Raw genomic sequence first — 24,344 nt, forward strand, 5'->3', positions numbered from 1 at the left:
TCAGGCATGTAATCTTAATTCTTTCTACATTCTCATCTCTCAAATTTAATCATGTCAAATTCCATTAGTTCTACCTCCACCTCTCCCCCAAACTTACTCTTCTCTTTGTTCTCACAGCCACCACCCAGGTTCAAACTGCCCCCTCCCTATCACCTCTCACCTAAAACTTTTTAATAGCTTCCTGATTGTTCTTACCACCTCTAGTCTCTCCATTCTCTAATCCATCCTCCTTGTCTCTGTAACAATAGTTTCTGAGATTCAACTCTTACAACGTTATTTTCTTCTCATTTTTAGGGGTCTAGGATGAAATATAGAATCTTCAACCTGGTTTTAAAGACCCTTTGTAATCATGTTGCCATCTACTTTTTCAGCCTTTATATTACTTGCTTTTAATGTATTTTATGTACTAGGCATACTAGCCAATTAGCTGTTTTCCAGATCTGATATTGTATCTCCCACCTTTGTGCATTTGTATAATCCATTTTCCATGCCTAGGATTCATTCCATTCTGTTCCACAGTTATTCTCTTACAGGACTTGTTTTCTGAAGCCTTCCCTGACTCACAATTGTTAATGCTTCTTTTCTCCTCAGACTGTCTTCTTTAATTTTCTTTGTATATGCTGTATTCCCTCTCCCCCCTCCCAAAATATCAACTCCTTAAGGGCCAACCTCCTTTTGTATATGTATCATCAGAGCCTAATGGACTAAAATTTCTCAACATATTTACATTTTTTGAGTAACATAGATATTTCTGATACTTAAGTATATTTTGTGCCTTTATGCACTTTGAATTGTTTTCTATTGAAGGAAGAGGGTTAAATGTCAACCTTCTTGAATTATAAACGTGATTATAAATCTGCTGTAGTTGACTTGATTATCCATTTTGTGGGTTATCATAGTTAGCTTAAAAATTGCTCAACCAAGTGTTCATTCCTGTCCACATTATCAGCAAGAATTATGCTCAAAGGAAATAAAAATTGTTTATAGTTATCAAATAAAATGTAATTAGAAAGGATATCCTAGAGGGAGCAGCTATGACTAAGTGGTATAATGGATAGAGCACTGGCCCTGGAGTTAAGAGGACCCAAGTTCAAATTTAACCTCAGACATTTAGCTGTGTGACTCTGAGCAAATCACCTAGTCCCATTGCTTTGCAAAAAACAAACAAAAACCGGTAAACCTTCTGTAAAGAATTCTCATTCACTTGGAAACTACTTATATGATCTTTAGTTTGTTAATTTTTTTTGTTATATCTATAGTTGACTTAACTGTCCATTTTGCAGATGGAAAGAATAACCTGCACACACACACACACACACACACACACACACACACACACAAATAATCTTTACATTTGTTTTTTAATAGAAAATGTGTTCATTACAATGGATTCAAAGTAGGAATGATATTTTAAAAAAACTAGAATAGTCCATGTCATTGTAACATTTATGACATTTCAATATAGCATTTTCCATGCTATATGAAAAGATCACTAGATGAGAGAATATAGGTTCAAATTCCAGCTCTGTCACTTCCTAATCAAGTGTTTCTTTCCAAGTCTCAATCTCATCTTAAAATGTGAGAAAGATGAACCAAAAAAATACATAAGATCCCTTCCAGCCTTTAACCTATGAAGTATAAAAGCAGGAATGAAATTATGATAATAAATAAGTAAATTATGATAATAATAGTTTACCTTTGTTATTAAGTACCACCTAAATAAGATATAAGATCATTCAATAGAGCTTGATCTAACAATCTACATTTGAAAAACTAAGCAGATAGAGGATGCTTTTTATTCAGACAATGATATATATAGTTGCAAGGATGACCTATTGAGATGGTTCATCAGAACATATGTTTTCACATGGGGAAGCTTGAGTTTGAATCCCAGCTTTGATAATACTGCCTAAATGATCATAAGGAGTTTGCTCAACTTCTTTGAATCTCAAACTACTCATATATAAAATGAGAATAATAGTACTTTTATAGTCATCCAATTCACAGTAGATCATAGTATTCTATCAATCAAAGCTCAGTAAAAACATGAGTCTTTATTTTTAATCTAGGGAATAATGGTAACAAGATTATCAAGGTTGGAGGTGGGATAGGAGACAAGGACTTTGAATGCTGATTTGCCGATAATATACTTTAGATTTTTATGGATTTCTGAAATTTCACAATGTTCTGCCAGATTGAACCTAACCCATTTTTGTATTAAATGCTCCCAAGACAAAAGTTATATTACTTTTGTTGAATCAATAGTTTCATATTATGGACTTAGATATCCCTTATCTCTCTCTCTCTCTCTCTCTCTCTCTCTCTCTCTCTCTCTCTCTCTCTCTCTCTCTCTCTCTCTTCCAATGAATTGGAAAGTGGAAATTTTAACTATTTTTGATGTCACATCTCTCTACAAAGATTTGGACATTGTTTCCAAAGCCCTAGTTAAATAAACCATTTTGCTTGATCTAAAGTAATTTTGTTTTCATTTTATATTCCCATTCAGGTAGAGGGAATTGAGGGATTGCTGTAGAAGAACACACTGAAAATTCTTCATATTTACAAAGTAAGTTACTTATCATTTTAAATACTTTTGTATTGAACAAATGTCAGAATATTCAGATACAGAAACAACTCTGGTGGTGCTTTTGGATAATAAAATATCACTTTCATTGTAATGGCATGGGATGTTCATTATTCAATGTAATAAAATGTTCATTGCAATTATTTTACAAACTATTTACAAAATACTACAGAGTGAGCATGAAATTTATTGGAGAGAGGAGACAAAAATGATGGAAGAAAGAGTGTCCAGAAGGTAGACCATTAAGAAAGCTTTCTGTATTCATTCCCTTTGGTCCACTCATTGTTAATAAATGAGTTGTTCCTTGGAATGTTTCTCATGAGGTAGGGAAAAAATCTGCTTGCCCTATTTAACCCTGGCTTTCTCCTAAATTTAGAACCTCGATGCTATTTTATTGTTATGTTACTTTAATAAACCATAGTTTGATAACTGCTTTATTTATCATTCAAGGAAGCTGGAAATGGAAGAGAGGAAGGAGATATGCTCCTCTGTAGATCCGGGACAGCAGTTTTACTCTCACTTAAGCACTTTAGTTTACCAGACTCTGACCACATTATAAGCCATCTATAAAGACTTGAAATGTTAAAGGAGCATAAACAAATTTTAATGCTTACTAGGGTTTGAGATGCATGCAAGTAAATCTAAAAAGTTCAGGTCATGGTACATTTTTCAAGTAAATGAAAAGTTCTTCATGTTTTAAAATTGACAAGTGTTTCAAAATTAAACAATAATATTTTCATAGCAACAGAAAGAATAGGAGAAAAAAGAAAAACCCAAAAAATGCAATTATCATAACATATGCAACATTTTAGACTCTCTTTTTCTAAATAGATAGTGTCATAAATATTTGATATTTAAAATTCTTCCTTTAAAGTTAGTCATAACCTATGTGAGTAGTTCAAACTGCAATTGGCTAGTTGGACAACACTCTTCCTTCCTTCCTTCCTTCCTTCCTTCCTCCCTTCATTTCTTCCTTCCTTTCTTTTCCCTTTTTTCCTATCCTCTCTTTCTTCCTTCTTTTCTTTCCTTTTTCTTCCTTCTTAGCTCAACTGTACTCAGGATTATCTCCTGTAATTCTGATCTATATCTGACCACTGGATTCACATGGCTCTGGAAAAGAGAGACTGATGTCTTTGAACAGCACTTCCTCACTTAAATCCAATTCACTTGGATGTCATGGCTTCACCTCCCTGATGTCATGGTCCTCTTTGAGAATGAAACCTTATTATAACAATTAGTAGAATTCAAAGAATTGGATGAATTTTATTTTTGCTTCAAAATCCAGCAATATTTGGTACAATGCTTCACATCAGCAACTGTCTTTTTTCCCTAAAGATTGTCAGTGATGGAAAGAAGACCTTTAATAACTTGGGGAAGGATGGAATAAGTTATGATTGGAAGGTTTTGGAACCTGGAAACTAAAAGGTAGTGGTGCCTAGAATAATGACTTGTACAATAAACATATGTTTATGTGACCTTTGAGCCTTATAGGTAATAATTAATTTGCCTGAGTGTGCTATTTGTAAAGGAGTTGATTTTCTTTCTGAGTTCAGAAGAGAAATGGTTGGTATCCCTCATTTTCAGATCAATGTGTTTGCCAAAATAAATCCTCAAGCATGGCTGCCCATTAGAACCAAACTTCCTTTCAATTACCAGAGTTCTTGTTTACAAAGAAAAGATGATTTTTTTAGGCATAGATTTAATCATTGTCCAAATAACTTTTTTCCTCCCCATTATTTCAGTTGTGAAAGTTTCAGGTCAGAAGCCCATGATTGTCAACTCCATTTCCATAGAATGAAATAAAAACAGTTCATTCCAGAGAACAAATGGAGTTGTGTTTATTTGGTAATACGATTGCAGAAAAAAGGAGAAAGACTTGACTTTCAGGATTCCTACCCTCTGTCTTTGGTTTCACTGATGGACCAAGCACTCCACCTGTACTGCGTAGATATGTGTGTAATAGTATGTTTGTGTGCTCAGAAATAAGAGTAACTTTCTTACATTAACTGTGTGCTTAGACGCTGGGATTTGAGTTTTTCTTTACTTATGGAATGATGAAATTTTTCACCATTATGACTGATCCACTAGAGTTTGTGTGATGATAGTTACTGTTGTTTGTTTGAAGGGCTTGACTTTGAAAAAGTTTTTGAGGTTGAGGCCACTCTCCAAATATTAATTTGCAGAGATGTCAATTTGAAACAACAGGTCCAATCTGTGTACCTAATCCTATCTGAAACTTTGCTGTTTTGTACAAACTCCAAGAGGAAATATGTCTGTCTGCTTCCCAACGGAGCTGCCTTCATGCCCACTGTTTGTTGATTCAGAGGAGTTAACTTAAAGGTATCTATGCTTCACTTGAGCCAAACTTCATCTCCTGGAGGTCCTTCCTTGTCTGAAGTCTCCCCAAGTTATCTTAGGAGGACAATTTCTTTACTCCTTTATTTTTGCTGCTCTGTGTTCATTTTGTGGCAATTTTCTGTCTATAGATGAAATCTGGAGAGCCTGGAAATTTCTGGGCTACTCCTCCCTCTTCCCAGAATACCCCCCCACCTTCTGCTTTTTTTTTTATAACTTTGTACCAGTAATATACAGAAGACTCCATAAAAAAATTCATAGATCTTTATATCAAAGTTGTTCCTTCCCACACTCCATTTCCAAATTGTTTGAATTTTGTTAAAAGACAATATGGTCTATTGAATAGAGGTTTGGTCTTAGAGTAAGGAATCAGTGAACCAATATTTCTTAATCACCTACTAGGTGACAGGCATTAAACATATGAAAACAAAATTGAGAATTTCTGCCCTTCAGGAGATTATGTTCTATTAAGGAATATAACACATCAATATATAATTATTATAAAAATTATATTCAACATAAATACATGTAAATCTTTTTAGGGAAGGCTAGGAGTAGGTAGGTGGTTCAGTGGATAGAGTGCCAAACCTAGAATCAGGATAGTTTATCTTCTTGCATTCAAATCTTAGACCTCAGACACTTGCTGATTGGCATCCATAAGAAATAACATTTTCTAATGGACAGTTTTGGACATAAAATTATCAGGATTCTCCTCATGGCTATAAGCCAAACCAATATGTATCTAGCATCAAACCAGGAGAAAAAGGGAATCCCAGGGAGAAAAATGTTTCACCTCTAATTCCCAAAGTCTCTGAAGTGGGGCTCTTGAGCAGATGCAATACAACTGGTCTTAATTAGTCACACAGTGTTGAAGAGGTGACCTCTGGGGTAGTCAAATCCCAACTGGCAAAAAAAATTCATGGAGACTGGCCAAAATGCATTTAAAGTTTATGCTCCTGAGTTTTTAGACAAAGGTTCACTGATTCCTCAGAGAATTGTAAATGCCTTATTTATCTGACTTTTTTCTCTGAATAATAGTGTCTTTAAATTTCCCTCTAGCTTATTGCTTAGTCCTGTTTTGAATGCCTTCATCCTCCGAGGTGAGGTTTAAGTAGCAAAGTGGGTTGCCTGAGAGCATAGATAAACAGAGCAGAACTGTCTACAATGCAGAGTAATTCAATAGGAGAAACTCAAGCAACCCTCAAGGATGGGGGAGTCCTTATATCCCCTTGATATCCCCTATTTTCTCAGTCATTTAATTAAATTCTTTTAATGCAGCTAAGTAAGATGACAGGAAAGACAAGGGATCCCATTTTCCAAGGTACACAAAGGTTTATAATTTAAGAGTTTCCCCCATATTCTCCAAAGTATTGGTGTATTGGTCTTGGTGCCTATTGCATGATGTCCGTCTTTGGATCCAGTTTAACTCTCACCCTTATTGAAGGGATCTAGATTGTATTCTTATCCTCTATTTACAGCATTTCTATTTTGTAAAGGAAAATTGATCTTCCATGAGAAACTGCATGAAGACCTCCTACTGTATCCCTTTCAGGACCACGGTCACTTGTGGCACATTAAAAATGTATAGCCTTAAATTTGAGTGCTTCGTGGTATTGCAGGAATGTGGTTTTCTTACCCTTGAGACTCACCAACAATGAGCTATAGTTGCTTTGTTGAAATCATAGATATTGTACTTTCTGCCACAAAGAAGTGACCTTGCTGCTACAATCCTAATGCCTTAAATGTTCTTATTTAACATTGATGGGCAGTAAGACATAGAGATAATAGTAGATTTATCAGCAAATGTAACATAAATTATTTACATAGTGACCAAAATTGCCCTTGGTTTTAAGCCTGCCATTTCAAATAGAATAACCAGCAATCTATGGTCTTGGCACAGGGGCAAGAGGACATGAATAGTTACCTAAGGGATTTTGTAAAAATCATACAATGCATTAAGTGCTTGACTTTGGTTTCTTTCACAGCAGATTGGAGCCAATCATATCTTAATGCAGTGTCTTAGGAATTAATGGTTTTCAGGGCTAGTGTTTATAAAAATGCTTATGTTTTGTAAGTAATTACAACAATATGTGGTATTATCTATGCCGTCTAGAAAGATGTGGATACAAGTACAAAGATAAAACAATTCCTGCAATTGAGAGAATTTTATTCTAACAGGAAAATAAGTTCATTATCTATAATGAATGTACATTTAAAATAGATATACAGAGAAAAAAATTCACAATAATGGAATACAAGGTGGTCTGGACAGGAAGGCATTAGCAGTTGGAGAGAGTTGGGAAAGGTATCATATAGAAGAAAGTTCATGAACTATGTCTCAAAGGAGGAAATGGATTATATGAAGCCAAGGTGAGGAAGGAGTGCCTTGTAGGTGATTGGGATTTCCAGTACAAAAAAAAAAACATGGAGATGGGATGTGGGATCCTAGAAATTGGATTCCTGTTTGTGAGAAAAAGAGAGATCAGTTTGGCTGAATCACAGAGTGCTACAGGAAGAAAAATGGATAATGAGATTGTAGAGATGGGTTAGGATCAGGTTATGAAAGGCTTCAAAAGATAAATAGAAGAGTATATTATTATCCTATAGGTAATAGAAAACAACTTTATTGAGTAATAGAGTAATGAAGTTACATCTATGCTTAAGAAAAATCATTGAATAGAGACCTGATGCAGGATGAGCAGTTAGGAGGTTGCTATAGTAATCCAGGTGAAAATTGATAAGGATCCAAGGGAGTGGTTTTGTGAGTAGAGAAAGGGGTTTGCATGCAAGGATATTCTGAAGGTAGAATTAAAAAGATGAGGTTACTCATTAGATATGTAAAGTCGAGAGTGAGGATTCAAGTGTAATACCAGAGTTTGAACCTGGAAAACTGAAGGAATGGTAATACCTTCTATAAAAATAGGGAAGTTTAGAAGGACAGATTGGAGGAAAGTTGATAATCAGTTTGGGTCCTATTTATTCTGAGATGTCTCTGAGCTACACAGTTTGAAATGTCAAATAAGCAATTGGTGATGCTGGGACTGAAGCTTAGCAGAGAGATAGTTAAAAGGGTACAAGCAGCCATGTCAATTATATGAAAGAATTTAGAAAAGTTCCAGACTTGAGCAGCTAGTGCTGCTATCCTAAAAGGCATGCTAAATAGTGACACCCACTCCCCCCCAATACCATGTATAAATATTCTACTACATACTACTTAGATTGATGCATTATATGTTTGAGTCTACTCCTGGGCTTATTGATGGCTACATTCTTTGCCTTCATCCCTTCTATTTGGATTGACATAGATCAACAACTGATAATACCTTATGGGATATCTTGAAACATTTTGCTATACTACTCTTTCGTGGGTCCATAACTTTGGTGTATGAAACTATGCTTTCTTAGACCTAAATTTTGCTGTATTTAAATTATCTTATTATATAGATAGATAGATACATAGATAGATAGATAGATAAAGCCAAAAGTGGATAAATATTATATATCACATTATTAAAAATAGGGGCAGGGAAGCTTATAATCATTTAGATTTAACATGTATATGTATACAGTTAATGTACAATATGTGTTATTTAAAACTACTGTGTTGTCATTATTTTTGTTTACTAATGATCATTCATTAAAAAAAATTGACACAAAGAATAGGTACCTCCCCTGGAGATGTTTTAAATGCAGCAAAATTGGTAAGAGGAAGGGAACTATCATTTATAAAATCACCTACTATGTTCCAGATACCATGTTAAGTACTTTTTAACTATTATCTCATTTGATAAACTAAGAAATAGTATATAGCAATGACCACAAAATAAAATGACCCACAGTTAGTACATAAATACAAATTGTTAATAAGAATTCATAAGAACAGGGTTGAGTTGGTTTCCAGCTGGAGCAGTGAAGGGAAGTCTACCTACTTCTGAGTTTGCATGCAAGGTAATGACTTTGTTTTGGGAATCTGATAAAATGCCTCCAGATTAATAAATGAGAGTATTTTAGAACATCCATGAAAAAGACTTCATCTTTAATACCTAAAACTTATGGTTTGGAAAGACATGCCAGGTGCTTGTTTAAAAGCCATCTTAATAGGCATAGGAGAACAGACACATAAAATCTGTCAGGAGACCCAGATGAGACTTCTGTGCCAGAATGAAGTGCAGTGACCATAGATAATGAATCCAGTGTCTTGAGGCAGCCTATTAACTACAGTACTAGAGAAATTCACAGTAGAACCAAACCCGATTCACCAAGTTTCGAGGCTGAAATAAACAGTTCTCCAGTAGCATTTTAGGTATCAAGGCCTGCATTCATGTGAATAAACTAGAGTCAGTGTAAACTCCTTTTCTGCCCAGTCTTCTCTCTCTCTGCCCCCACCAGATCCTGACATTTGACATTTCTGTTCAAATTCCTATTGTAAAAATATGCTGAGAAATCTGTATTTTTCTTGGTTGTGACAGTATGCTTCTTATATGCTAAATTTTTCAGAAAGCATACATATCCATTCTTAAGTAAGATTAATTTCGTGATAAAACTTTTCAGAGATATCAGTAAGAGTTTAATGCAAACATAGTACGTGAAATCTATGAGAGTGGGTTGAAATTGACCTTAATTTGAATGTTTTATTTCCTTATATTCTCCCTTTCTACTTATTATTTATACTTTGTAGTAACTAAGGAGAACTTTAAGGTTTAAAAATTTTGGTTAGTCTCCAAATGAAATTATCTGCAACCTTACCCCTGCCATTTTGTTATTGATATCAATTTTTTTCAATTTCTAAATTTAAAAAATCAGCATCATCTTTGATTCTTTAGTCTCATCTAGACTTTCACATATCCAGTCAGTTACTTAGTCTTGTTAATTCTCTAATATCATATTTCTTCCTTTTCTGCCCCTCTGCTACTTTACAACTTACTGTTCTCTGACCTCTAGAATCCTGTAATAGTCTCTGTACCTTTACCACTTTGTTTTCCTAAAAGATTACTTTAATCATTTCCCTTTTCAACTCCCCAACTTTTTAAAAAAATATATTTTTGTTAAGAACTTGATGGTAATAAATTATGAATATTTCTATAAAGAAAGAATAAAAAGGATTATAGCTGAAACCACGAATTTACTATATATATATATATATATATATATATATATGCTTGTGTATGTATGTAAATATCAAATTTAATGACTCCTGAATGCCTATGAAGTAAAAACTAAATTCTATTTACTGACTCCACAGAAACACTGTAGGCTTCTCTAGAACAGGCACCACAACTTATACTACCTCTTGTATTAATTGTTATATTTCATAGAGGTTTAATAACTTCACAAATTGTTTCTCAATCACTAGGAAATGTCAATCATTTATGTAAATTCATTAAATTTCTTCAAACTTAGCTGTAAAAATCTTTCATATGAATTTTTAAGTTCAATATACTGTACTATTTCAAGTTATACTCCAATTTCTTTATTTCAAATTTAGAACATAATATTACAAAGGTTTTTTAAAGTATAACAATTTTTTCTATTCATCCAAGATAATTTTCCAATTGCTGTAATGAAATAGCTATTTTAAAATGCCTTTGAGCTTTAAAGGCATGACTGCACACCGTCATTTCTGATTTTCTTGAGTGAAGATCAAATTGACATAAGTAATAGTTTTGCCCCATACTTTGCCCCTAAAAACATTTTTCTCAATTTTAAGTGACTGCTAGAATGAGATTACCTACCCCCCCCATCTATTCCTACATTTACCAAAATTAACTAGGATTTCCTACAATCATGGGGAAGGCCTAGTGGTTAATAGAATTGGTAAGAGTGTTAGTTGAATAATAAAAGTTAGAACTGGCATATTTTACTGAATATTATGAATCCAATTTCTCTCATCTTAAGAATAATCTGAATTTTTTTTGACTAATGCCTCAGCTTCATTTACCATTTAAATGACACAGTATTATTTACTCCCTATTCAGAACTAGTTTTCACAATTCATCTTCTTTAAATCCTGTCTAAAATAAAAATGCTAAAGTGACTTCCAGACTGACACCTTCTCAACAGTTCAATACTACATATAACTTAGGGCAACCATTTCTAACAATACATGGATCAGTGAAAAGTAAATGGTTGTGGGGGTGGCTAGGTGGCAATCGGCCTCATTACCTAGCTGTGTGGCCTTGGGCAAGCCCCTTAACCCCATTTGCCTTACAAAAACCTAAAAAAAAAGTAAATGTAAAATGTAAATGTAAAACAGTAAAAGTAAAAACAAATTGTTTCTATTTGTATGCACATATAAAAATATATCTTTTTTAACTTTTAACATTTTTCTATATTAAAAAATAATGATTAAAAGCTGTCTCCTATTTTTTAAAAAAGGCAAGAAAAGAAATGCTTGATTCTTTGTACTTATGCTTGTTATCTATAACTATATTGTACTTTGGAAGTGTTTGTTGCCATAAATGGCATTCTTCCTGCAAAGAATCAAGGGGAAGAACAGAACAATTTAGTATGATTTGAAACGGAATCCCCACCTGTAGAAAAGTGTCCTTCCAGGGGAATCTGTTGGCTTTGTTGAAAAATGTTTTTATTTCTTCTTTGTGTCCTTCAAGTTTCACCAAACTGCTTTTTTTAGATGCCAAATAAAACACTAGAAGTGACAGCCCTACCCTGACAAGAAAGTTACTATTGTCAAAATACTGAAAAATTTTCAGCAACTATTATTAAATTAAACCACATATCAATCCATATTTTTCTCTTGAAGGACTTTTAAAATATTTGGAGCCAGAAGTCTGTGAAGAAGGATAATCAGAGTAGTAGATATCCACATTCAAGGTGAACATTCAAGCTATTTATGTAGGAAAGGGCAACAAAGATCAGGAAAATAAGAAAAATCAAATCCTTGGTGCAGGAGAAATACTGTATAAAGATATCCCTTGCTTTAATTGTATAATGGATCTGTTTAACCATTAAGTGAAATGTAATTTAAATATAATATCTTTATATTTAAACAAAACATAATATATTTAATATAAATTTAAGGCTAAATTAACTAAGTCCTCCCATGGAATAATTTAATGGAAAAATATTTTGGTTTGTAGATTAAACTACACTTTAGAATGTAGATGACCTTTCCCACCTTGTTCAAATTTATAACTTCCTGATAGGGTAACAATAATATTATAGTGTAATCTAAGGTCTAAAATAAAAAATGCTGAAAATAAAACTATATTGAGTGCCAGAAACTCTGGACATAGTAACAAATACAGTAGCAGAATTACAGGATCATAAATTTAGATTAGAAAGGAGTTGAGAGATCATTTAATCCAAACTCTTCATTTTATAGATAAGGAAATGGAGGAGACAAGGTTTGTACCTAGGGATTTTTTAATCCTAAATCTAACACTCCAGCATAGTAGCAGGACTGTGAACTTCTGGCTGGTGGCAATTTAATTTCTGTCTCCCACAGTTCCTCAACTGTGAAATGGGGATAATTCCAAGGTTGTTGTGAGGATCAAGTGAGATAATCTCTCTAAATCCCTTAACACAGTGTCTGACATATAGTATATGTTTATTCCCTTCCTTATATAAATTGGGTTGAATACTATTCAGTAGAATGCAAATGAAATTAGAAACCCAATTTATTTAAACCAATATTCTTTGAAAATCCTTCAACTAAGTTATAGATGGTATTCAGACTATTGAAGGGTGATGTTTGTGTCCCAAAATGTTTTAATTACATGAAAATTTAACCAGTGAAAGAAATAAAGGGTCTGAAGTGTTACAGAATCAGGGAGCCCTATGTTCAAGTCCTCTCACTATAGCAAGATATTTGACCCCTCAGTATTCTAAGAGCTCTCTTGGAGACATGTATTGAAAGACAAAATTTATCACTGGGAGCTCCCTGTACCACTGAAATCATTAAGTCCAGTCCTGATAATAATCCCTCATTTAGTAGCATCCTAAATAAGACAATGTTTACAGTCTTAACTTATCTCTACATTATATTGAAAGAGATGAAAAATGTGAATTGGGGCCAGTGACTTGTGGTACAAGGGTCATTGACTTTTGGTACATATAGCAAAATGCATAGGTCTAAGCTTGGTGGCATTGACCTGAAAAGTATCAAGCTTGAGGGAAAAACAGAATCTTTCTCTGTACTGGCACCATAGACAGAATTGTGTGAGCCTTCCCTTCATTTTTCTAACTTTTGCTAGAATTGGCAACTTAATGTGTTTTGTTTTAGGAATTCTTATTTTTAAAATAATTCACTTTCTAACTCTGAAATACTATCTCACCTCTATCAGATTGGCTAATATGGCAGAAAAAGAAAATGATAAATGTTAGAGAAAATGAGGTGAAAATGGGACACTATTACCCTGTTGGTAGTTGTTAACTGATCAAACCATTCTAGAGAGCCATATGGAACTATATTCAAAGGGCTATAAATACCCTTTGATCCAGCAATATCATTACTAATTCTGTTTCCCAAAGAGATTTTTTTAAAGTTTAAGAAAGAATCTAATTGCATAAAAATATTTATAGCAGCTCTTTTTGTAGTGACTAAGAATGGTATACTCATCAACTGGAGAATGACTGAATGAGTTGAGATAGATAATTGTAATAGAATATTATTGTACTATAAGAAATGATGAGCAGATGAATTTCAGGAAAAAAAAACCTGGAAAGACTTACACTAACTGATAAAGAATGAAGCAAGTAGAACCAGGAAAGCATTGTACCCAGTAACAACACTATTGTATGATGAACAGCTGTGAATGACTTCAAAAATACAATGATCCAAAAGTTCAATGATCCACAAGTCCTAAAGGACTTACTGTGAAAAATTTTACCTACCCCCAGAGAAAGAAATGGAGTCTGAATGAAGATTGAAGCATAGTATTGCTCTCTTCCTTCCTTTCTCCCTTTCTTCCTTTCTTCATTCTCTCTCTCTCTCTCTCTCTCTCTCTCTCTCTCTCTCTCTCTCTCTCTCTCCCTCTTTCCCTCTCTCTCTCGTTTCAGTCTTGACTGTGCCATTCATTAGCAGTGAGTGGTTGGACAAATTATTGGACTTCTCTGCCTGCTTCTTCATCTATAAAATGGAGATATGGTTATTTCATTGTTTATTCCACCTTCCTGATATGTAATCCCCAAGTTCTTTTGATCAACAACTCTGGTACTGAAACCAGATTTCTTTTTATTTTTGTCTTTTTTATTCTTTCCCTTGCTGAAACTTAGAAATGTAAGATCTTGCTGACGGAAACTCCTGAGTGGGTCTAGTATTGAAATGGGATGTACCTTTGGCTAGAAAGAGTTGGGTTTCTAATAGGAAACTATGTTTTGAATTACCAAGGGCTTTTACTCTCTACAAATTCCAGAGAAGCAATGAATTGTGGTAGTTAGGGAAAGATTTAAACAGTAAGGACTGAAATAGTATCATTCAATGGAATTGGCATTGAATCCTGATACTGAACCTCCACTTCTTCATATTAAACAAGACAGAATGGACTGAATGTTCTCTTCTAGATCTGTGTTCCTATGAGAGGTCAGTTTGGTCACCTGGAATAGTTGGTTTGACTATGCTCTGAACAAACTTGTGGATCCTGTCCAGGGATTATCTGTTATTGATTTAATGATGGTTATTTTGTTTGTTTGTTTATCTGTTTTAGATTTTTCAAGGCAATGGGGTTAAGGCCACATAGCTAGGTAATTATTAAGTGTCTGAGGTCGGATTTGAACCCAGGTAGTCCTGACTCCAAGGCCAGTGCTCTATTCACTGCGCCACCTAGTCGCCCCTTAATGATGTTTTTAATACAAAAAGCCCCTAATTATCTTCAGCCAATTTCTTTATTACCCTTTTTTATAAATTACTACTTAGTATTCCCCTTCCATTCATACTAGCAAGAGTTGAATCCTTCCTCTTTCCCTTTCCTCTCCCTCCTATTTGTTGTTTAGTCATTTTCAGTCATGTCTGACTCTGTGACCCCTTTTGGAGTTTTCTTGACAAAGCTATTAGAGTGGTTTGCCATTTACTTTTCCAGCTCATTATATAGATGAAGAAACTGAGGCAGACAGGGTTAAGTGACTTACCTAGGAACGCACAGCTAGCAAGAGTCAGAAATCAGATTTGAACTCAGGCATTCATAACTCTAGTCCCATCATTCTATATATTATGCCTCCTAGTCTTTTCATATCATGGCTTCCCCTATATCAACTTTGCTATTTTATGGGCTAGAAATAGAAATTAAACAGAAATTTGGGAGGAATTTATGGGAAGTCACATAAAAAACACAAAGGCCAGTAGACCACACAGAAAAAGTTTAGAAAATCATAAATGCATAAAATATATGTATTTTGTTATATAATATACATTTTATATTTTAATGCCATAATAATTCAGAGTTCTTCTCTGGTATGAAGAGAGTGACATAATTTTTATGGGGATTTTCCAGGTACTGGGGCACTGCACATACCTCTAAGCCTCACCATGTGGAAGGAATAACTATTCTTAGAAAAACTTTTCTCCCTCTTTTAACCATTCCCTCCCCACACCTCTACTATTTTTTCCTCTCCTGCCTAAATATTAGCTATGTAGAAGTCAATAAAGTGCATTATGCTAATCACTGAGAATACAAACAAAAAACTAAGAACAGTTTCTACCCTTAAGAAGTCCAGAATCTAGTGGGAAGACTAGAAACAACGGACGTATAGAATAACTTGGAATAAAGAGGTAAGACATTAGAATTTAGGGGGAATCAGCAAAGACTTCCTGTAAAAGGTCAAGGTTTAAATTTGGCTTTGAAGGAAGGCATAAAGTGAGGATAAGGGGAGAGCATTCTAAGTATGGAGGACAGTCAGTGAAAATGCTTGTGGTCCAGAGAAGGAGTATCTAACTCAAGAAATAGCAGAGGTCAGTGTCATTGGAGAGAGCACATTACATGGGAGGTGGGGAGAGAGGGAGATAAAGTGTAAGAAGACTGGAAAGGTGTGTGTGGCGGGAAATAGGTTATGAAAAACTTCCTCTTGACAACACTAGCAGTTTTGAGAGGAAACATTATTATAAATAATGCTTTATTATTTAGCATTTTAAGATTTACAAGATTTTTATATATTATCTGTCTGATCTTCACAATCACCCTGTGAGGTAGGTGCTCTTTTAATCTCCATTATATAGATGAGGAAAGTGAAACTGAGAAAGTTGAATGATTAGCCCTGACTCACACAGCTAGTGCCTAAGGTAAGATTCAAACTTCAGGTCTTCCTGACTCCAAATCTAGTGTTGTATTCACTAAGACATCTATCTGATGTCTATAAACATCCATATCTGTTCCTTTCTCACCCTTCCACCCCTTATTCACTCCTATTCTTCTAGTACTCTCTCCCTCTCTATCTCTGAACCTTCACCAAAATTTCTATGGGAGAAGATACAACTATAATTTTCTTCTATGGAAATAAACTTTACCCCAGTCATTTTTGTCTAGAACTATCATTTAGCACCAGAGTATGTTTGCTTTTCCCTGAGAGCTTTAAATGAAATAATCAGGTAGAGCAATGGATAGCATATAAGAGTTGGAGTCAGAAAGTCATTTGTAAAATGGCAATAAAAGCAATACCTATTCATAGGAGTATTGTATCAAATAGATAAACAAGAGCTTTGCATATAAAATGTTAGCTATCATCATCACCATTATTGATAACTCAATTTTACGTAGAATATAACAGTTTTCAATCAGTCTGTGGAGTAAGTAGATAAATTTTTTTCTTCATGTTACCATTGAGGAAACTGAGGTTTAGAGAACTTAAGTGACTTGTCCATAGTTGACATAGCTAATAAGGTGACCAAAGAAAGGAACTTGCAATGCATATCTCTCAGGGTAGCTTCAGTTATAAAGCAGTTAATAGTTGATAAAGCACTTTCCAACAACAGTTATCAAAGGATTTATTTGTCATATTTAAAAATAAATAAATATATAAATCTTCTTAAAGTTTGATAAATACCTTAACATCTATATAAGATCCAGGAAATCTGCCTCTGACAAATATTGGTTGTGTGACCCAGACAGGTTCTAAGCACCTCCCAGTGTCCCAGGCAATTTTCCAAGGCTCTGACTGGCTTTGCATGAGTAGAGAGAGTTTCTCACTGGGAGTTCCCTTACCCCAGTGAAATCATGAGTCCATTTCTTTCTTAAATGTTCATCATGAAAGTGAATAATGATGATGTTTGAGGTGAAACACCACCCAAGTGGAATGAGTGCTGCCACCTGTTTCTTACCCAGTGATAAAACTCCACACAAATGTGTATCTAACTTTGCCTCTCTCTCTTTTACTGATGAAGAGACACTATTAAGCACCACAATGGTGTTTCTCACTTCATCCACTCCCCAGTTCATACTCACCTAGGATGCATCTGACAGAATACTACCCTCTCTAGTAATACAAGGACAAATCTAAAATAGTGCCTGCCTTCAAGGAATTTTCCAAGTCTCTCCTAACCTAGAACTGAAAGTACTGTTTCTTGCCTCCATTCTGTGTCTAGAATCAATTACTAAAAGGAATTTGGTCTCTGGGTTAGATTTAAGCCCATATAATGTTTAAGGCTTTAGATTGGTGATTTTCTAGTCTAATCTCCCTCATTTTACAAATATAAAAATGGTATTTAAAAAATAAAAAAAGACTCACAAAGCCACACAGTAACTGATAGAACTTGGACTGAGGATTCAGATTTCCTTAAAGAAATGTTCTTCCCATTGCAGGGAAGCCTACACTGACATAAGTTTCATATTTTTTATTATTCATAATGCCCTGAATAGAGTTGGTATGAAAAGATTTTTTGATGTTCTCAATCATACCGCATACAATGAAGTGGGCAGATTGTTAAATTGTGATCTTTAAATTTTGCTTTTAAGTTTGTCAATATTGAATTTGAGGACAGCTATTGATTTTTCAGCATCATAATTGGGAATACTGATTTGATCTGAAGCTATACTCAGGATTATTTTAGTATTAGTATTATCACCCATTGGACATTAAGATGGCAGGATTTTTGTGTCCTTGTGTTAAGGCACAAGTGAATATGTATTTATTATTAAAAGAAAAAAGTAACAAATCTACTTCCTACAAATTGATGTAGAAAAATCCCAACACTGGGTCAGAGGTTGATTCCTCTTCTAACTCTATTTTAAATTATTTTATGGAAATTTTTATGAACCTTTTAGCATTTGACAGAAGGTCCATCCTGAGAGATGAATTGTTTGCTGTTCAGCTATCTGCTCAGTCAAGTCTTTTGAAATCCACAAACAAACCTTTAAATGATGTCATTGTGTTGGCTTGATGCCACAGTAATAAAAAAGATTGAGGCAGGATATATTTGTATAGTGTACACTTTATAGCTGGGTCAGATTATTTATTTTTGAAAGGTTTCAATGTCTTGAGTCTTGAAGTATTGAATCATATGGAACTGAGGAGCCAGTTTTGACCTATTTGTAACAGATGTATTGAAACAGTGGAGCTCTGTCATATCAAATTGAAAGATTTTTCTTTTACAATTGAGTTTGTACTCAAATTAGTTTTGAAGAGATTATACATGTACTCAGTACTTTGAAGAAATGTACTCCAAAAAAGAAAGAGAAAACACAGCCTGGATCCATATTCCCAGATTCAGACTTGTTCTATTGCTTTAATGATAGTTAAATAGGTTTTAAGGACTAATCTGGGAACCTAGCCACCATTTGTAACATTATTTACAAGGAAAAATGTTCTAAATTTCAAACAATTAATTTCCAAACCAACTTTTATAGAACAACCTACTGACAAATCGCAGGCTGCTTATCTTTAGAATCTTTCAGAGAAACAAAGGAGTCCAAAATCTAGGGATTCCAAAAACAAGATCAAAATCCAGTACTCTCCCTTCTGTTGCCCCATTTTAAAGTCAAGGAAACTTGAGGTCAAGAAAAATTCAGTGACTGGTCCAAGTTATATGGCTAAGCCATAATTTGAACCTGTAACCTCTCTGCCAACCTAGATTTAGGACTAAAAACTAGGTCTTTTCATTCTCAGGTTTGTTTCCATTAGTCATTCTCCATGTAACAGGTAAAAACTGAAAACAGTGTTTGTCAGAATAATCTACCTTTGACTATCAAGGAAAATGTTCCATAAGATCTTGAGTTCTTTAAAAGAGCCAAAATAATATAAGATGAGATCCCTGAATTTGGAGTTACATTTGCTTCAAATTCCTGCTTTGTTTCTTAGTGGGTAACTTTAAGCAAGTCCCATAACCTCTCTAGGTTTTAGTTTCCATATCTATAAAATTGAAGGATTATATTAGATGATCTCAATATCCTTTCTAACTCTAGAGCTGTATTTCTTTTTTCCAGGTAGCTAGAGTTCTTCCTTCTTCTCCCAGTAGCCCAGTTAATTCCCAAATCCTCATTTTCTGTCTGTAACCCTTATCCCACAGCAGACTTCTCTGGTGTCTATAATGCCATTGTATACTGATGACTTTAAGACCTTTTTTCTGATCATATGGTGACCCTTTGAGAAGACCCTTTAAGGACAATGATCAATGTTGGAAGGGATGTGGGAAATCTGGGACACTAATACATTGTTGGTGGAGCTGTGAAGTCATCCAAACCTTCTAGAGAGCAATTTAGAATTATGCCCAAAAGGCAACAAAAATGTGCCTACCCTTCGATCCAACAATACCACTACTGGGTCTATACCCTGAAGAGATTATGAAAAAAGACAAAAACATCATGTTCATAGCAACTCTGTTTGTAGTGGCAAAGAAATGGAAACTGAGAAACTGTCCATCATTGGGGAATGGCTTAACAAACTGTGGTATATGTATGTGATGGAACACTATTGTTCCTTTAGAAACCAGAAAGGATGGGAATTCATGGAAGCCTGGAGGGATTTGCATGAAATGATGCAGAAGAACATTGTATACCCTAACAGCAACATGAGAGTGATGATTAGCCTTAATGGACTTGCTCATCCCAACAGGACAACAATCAGGCACAATTTGGGGATATCTGCAATAGAAAATGCCATCTGTATCCTGAGAAAGAATTGTAGAGTTTGAACAAAGACCAAAGACTATTACCTTTATTTTTTTAAATGTTGTCTTATTATGTAATTCTGCTATATCTCATACTATATGTTTCTTCCTTAAGGATATGATTTCTCTCTCATCGCATTCAACTTAGATCAATGCATACTATGGGAATGATGTAAAGACTAACAAACTGCCTTTTGTGGGACATGGGGGAAGGGAAGCAAGATTGGGGGAAAATTTATAAAACTCAAAATAATTTAAAAAATTAATTACCTTCACAATCCAATAAAATAAAATTGATTTCACCTAAAGAGAGAGAGAAGACCCTTTAAGATTATCATATGAGGAGGTATAAGTGAAACAAAACTAACATAGCACAGCAATAAATGGTCAATATTGAATTTAAACTACTTTTGACTGCTCTCAAATTTTAGAATCATACTGCAAATTGGATAACAGTGTTATGTATGCAATTGAAACTACTCTCCCTTTAGGTATACCATTTTGTTTTCTTGTCTTCATACTCACAGAAAGACTAGGAACTTCTGTCATTTTTATCTTTATATGCTCTGGACAAAGTACCTCTCTCCTTGCAAAATATGACAATGGGAATCAGAGCAAGCTAAAATCCCATCAAATATATTTTTGTCATGAACTGTATTGACCTTCCTTTGTTCTCATTATTATATTCTTCTGCTCTGTGTAGTATGTACCTTCCAACAAAGAGTTCCTCTTTTGGGACCAATAACTCCCTTGACAAATATCTGTGACATTTTTGCAATTGATATACAATAAAATTTAATGTGCCATTTGAGAAAATATAATTATAAAAAATGAAGTTTATAAGATATTGAGTAGAGTTGAGAAGAATATTAAATACCCAGATAGTCTTCAAGATAGTAGAACACAGGAGCTTCCAAGGAGACTAGCTGGCTGATGGCCAATTATAAGTTTAGTATTCTATTCAATTGTGATTTGGTGTTTTAATAAGTCCTGAACTGATACATTAGAGGCAAGGGCTTTGAGAGAGAAATAATTGACATCTAATCACTGAAAATAAAGGATATGGGTTGTTGGGATTTATTTTTTGAGGGGATAGAGGTGGGAAAGAGAAAGGTAAGATAATAGATATAAAAGTGTAGCAAATGTTTTCCTGTTTCTTCCCCCCAGGACAAAAGTTATTTTTAAAAGTTGCAAGGAAATCATACATTCCCATCCTCTAAGTAGTTGAAGATGATGCAAACGACAACATACAAATCCTAGATATAATAAATTATTACAACTCTTATTGTTTAGATTAGAAAATAGAGATAAGACCAAGCATATTCTATTACCTAATCAACATCACTATTAGAATATTTTTTGAATGATATTTTATTTTATTTGTTTCAATTGAATGCAAAGATCATTTTCAACATTCAACCTTTGTAAGCTTTTGTTCTTCAATTTTCTACCTCCTTCCTTTTCTTTCCACCTCCTCATGACCATAAGTAATCTGATATAATTATATAATCATATATATTTCTATAATCTCTATATAGAAATATTTATATCTGTATTATATTTCTATATTAGTCATGTTGTAAAAGAAGAATCAGAAGTAAAGGGAGGGAAAACATGAGAAAAATAAAAAACATAAAGCAAGTTATTAAAAAGTGGAAATAGTATACCTTACTTTGCATTCAGACTCTTAATTTTTTTTCTGGATGTGAATGATATTTTCTATCACAGGTCTTTTAGGACTGTCCTTGATCACTGAACTGCTGAGAGGAGCTAAACCCATCATAATTGATCATCACACAGTGCTGCTGTTAATGTGCACAATCTTCTCCTGAAAGTCTTTCCAGATTTTTCTGAAATCCACCCACTCATGATTTCTTACAAACCAATAGTTCTCCATTACATCCATATTGCACAGCCATTTTCCAATTGGTGGGTATCCCCTCTTTTCCAGTTCTTTCTCACTACAAAAAGTTGCTATAAATATTTTTGGACATGGGGGTTCTTTTCCTTTTTTTATTATCTTTTTTAGAATATAGGCCTAGTAGTGATATTGCTGGATCAAAGGGTATACAGTTTTATAACCCTTTGGACAAAGTTCCAAATTGCTCTCTGGAATAGTTGGGTCAGATCACAATTCCACCAATAGTGCATTAATGTCCCAATTTCCCCCCCCATCTCCTCCCAACATTTATCATTTTCTTTTTTATCACTTTAGACATTCTGATAGGTATGAGATGGTACCTCAAAGTTGTTTTAATTTGTATTTTCTAATTAATAGTGACTTAGAGCATTTTTCTTATAACTATAGATAGCTTTAATTTCTTCATCTGAAAACTGCCTGTTCATATCCTTTGACCATTTTCAACTGAGGAATGACTTGTATTCTTATAAATTTGACTCAGTTCTCTATATATTTTTAGAAATGAGACCTTTATCAGAAACACTAGTTGTGAAAATTGTTTCCTAAGTTTTTGCATTCCTTCTAATCTTTACTGTAGTCAAAATGATACATTTTGCATTTTATACTGTTCTCTTCTCTTCCTTGATCATAAACTCCTCTCCTCTCCATCCATCTGATAGATAAACTATTCCTTGTTCTCCTAATTGGCTTATGGTATTACCCTTTATGTCTAAATTCTATACTCTTTTCTAGATGTGGGTCTATGCCTACTTTCTACCATATTATTTTCCCAGTAATTTGTAAAATAGTGAATTCTTATCCCAGAAGCTAGTCTTTGGGTTTATCAAACAGTAGATTACTATAGTCATGAACTACTATTTCTTTTGCACATAACATATTCCACTGATCTACCACTCTATTTCCTAACCAGTACCAGGCAGTTTTGATGACTACTAATTTATAATATGGTTTAAGATGTGATTCGGTTAGTCCACATTCCTTTATATTTTGTTTTTCATTAATGGTGTTGATATTCTTGACATTTTGTTCCTCCAGATGAATTTTGTTGCTATTTTTTCTAGCTCTATAAATTAATTTTTTGACTAATTGATAACTGATAGAACTGAATAATTAATTTAACAGGTAGAATTATCCTTTTTTTATTATATTAGCTCAGCCTACTAGTGAGCATTTGACATTTTTCCAATTGTTTAGCTCTGACTATTTGTGTAAAAAGTGCTTTGTAATCATGTTCATAACTTCTGAATTTGTCTTGGCAGTATTTTATGTTGTCTATAGTTACTGTAAATGTAATTTCTCTTTCTATCTCTTGCTGCCAGGCTTTGTGGGTAATATATAGAAATACTGATGATTTGTGTGGGTTTATATCCTGCAATTGCTAAAGTTATTAATTATTTCAAGAAGTTTTTGGTTGATTTTCTAGTTTTCTCTAAGTATACCATCATATCATCTGCAGAGTGAAAGTTTTGTTTCCTCATTGCCTATTCTAATTCTTTCAATTTCTTTTACATCTCTTATTGCTAAAGCTAACATTTCTAATATAATATTTAATAATGGTGGTGATAATGGGCATCCTTGTTACATCCTTGATCTATTGGGAATGCTTCTAGCTTATCCCTATCACATATGATACTTGATAATGATTTTGGATGCTAATTATCATCTTAAGGAAAATGTTCTCTAATTCTCTAGAAAATATTATCTTTTGTCAAAAGTTTTTTCAGCATCTATCAGTTTTTTTATTTATATGGTCTTTATATGACTTGTCAGTTTTATTATTTATATGGTCAATTATATTGATAATTTTCCTAACATTGAACCATCCCTACGTTCCTGGTATAAATCTTACCTGATCATAGTTTTTATTATCCTAATGATAACTTGCTGTAATCTTTTTGCAAATATTTTATTTAAATATTTTGCATCAGTATTCATTAAAGAATTTGGTCTATAATTTTCTTTCTCTGTTCTGGCTCTTCCTGGTATGGATATCAACACCACTACTACTACTGAATTCTTAAGATAATATTTAGTGAAAGCTATTTTAAGGTGATTGTTAAATTTATTTCTAATATTTAAGCCTGATTAGCCTCATCTTTCTAATGTTCATTGCTTTGGTTTTGTGAGATCATAAATTCATTGATTTCAAGTTTGAAAGGACTTAGAAGCCATTGAATCCAATTCCCTAATTTTTATAGTTGAGAAAACTGAAACACAGGGAAATTAATAATTTATTGAGGGTCATCAAGTGGTTTCTTAAATGGAATCTGAACCCAATTCTTCCTGCATGCAAGTCAATATTCAAAATTGCAGCCCACTGGCTACATGCCACTTGAGTGTCACCCAACCAAATTAAAATGCATTTGGGATATGTTTAAGAAAATTAAATTTTAGGGGGCGGAGCCAAGATGGCAGCATGAAGGCAGCATTTC

At 33.9% G+C, this 24,344-nt stretch overlaps 1 protein-coding gene across 1 annotated transcript in view; it reads left to right on the forward strand.

Moving 5' to 3' along the window:
* Positions 1-24,344, forward strand: part of PLEKHG1 (pleckstrin homology and RhoGEF domain containing G1) — a 270,972-nt gene that overhangs the window by 75,690 nt on the left and 170,938 nt on the right. Inside the window, exon 2 of the mRNA XM_074187815.1 lies at positions 2,507-2,566. The gene's annotated coding sequence lies outside the window, so the exon portion shown is untranslated. The remainder of the gene's footprint in view (positions 1-2,506; positions 2,567-24,344) is intronic.

The sequence above is a fragment of the Macrotis lagotis genome, chromosome 5, assembly GCF_037893015.1.
Source record: "Macrotis lagotis isolate mMagLag1 chromosome 5, bilby.v1.9.chrom.fasta, whole genome shotgun sequence".
Lineage (NCBI taxonomy): Eukaryota > Metazoa > Chordata > Mammalia > Peramelemorphia > Peramelidae > Macrotis > Macrotis lagotis.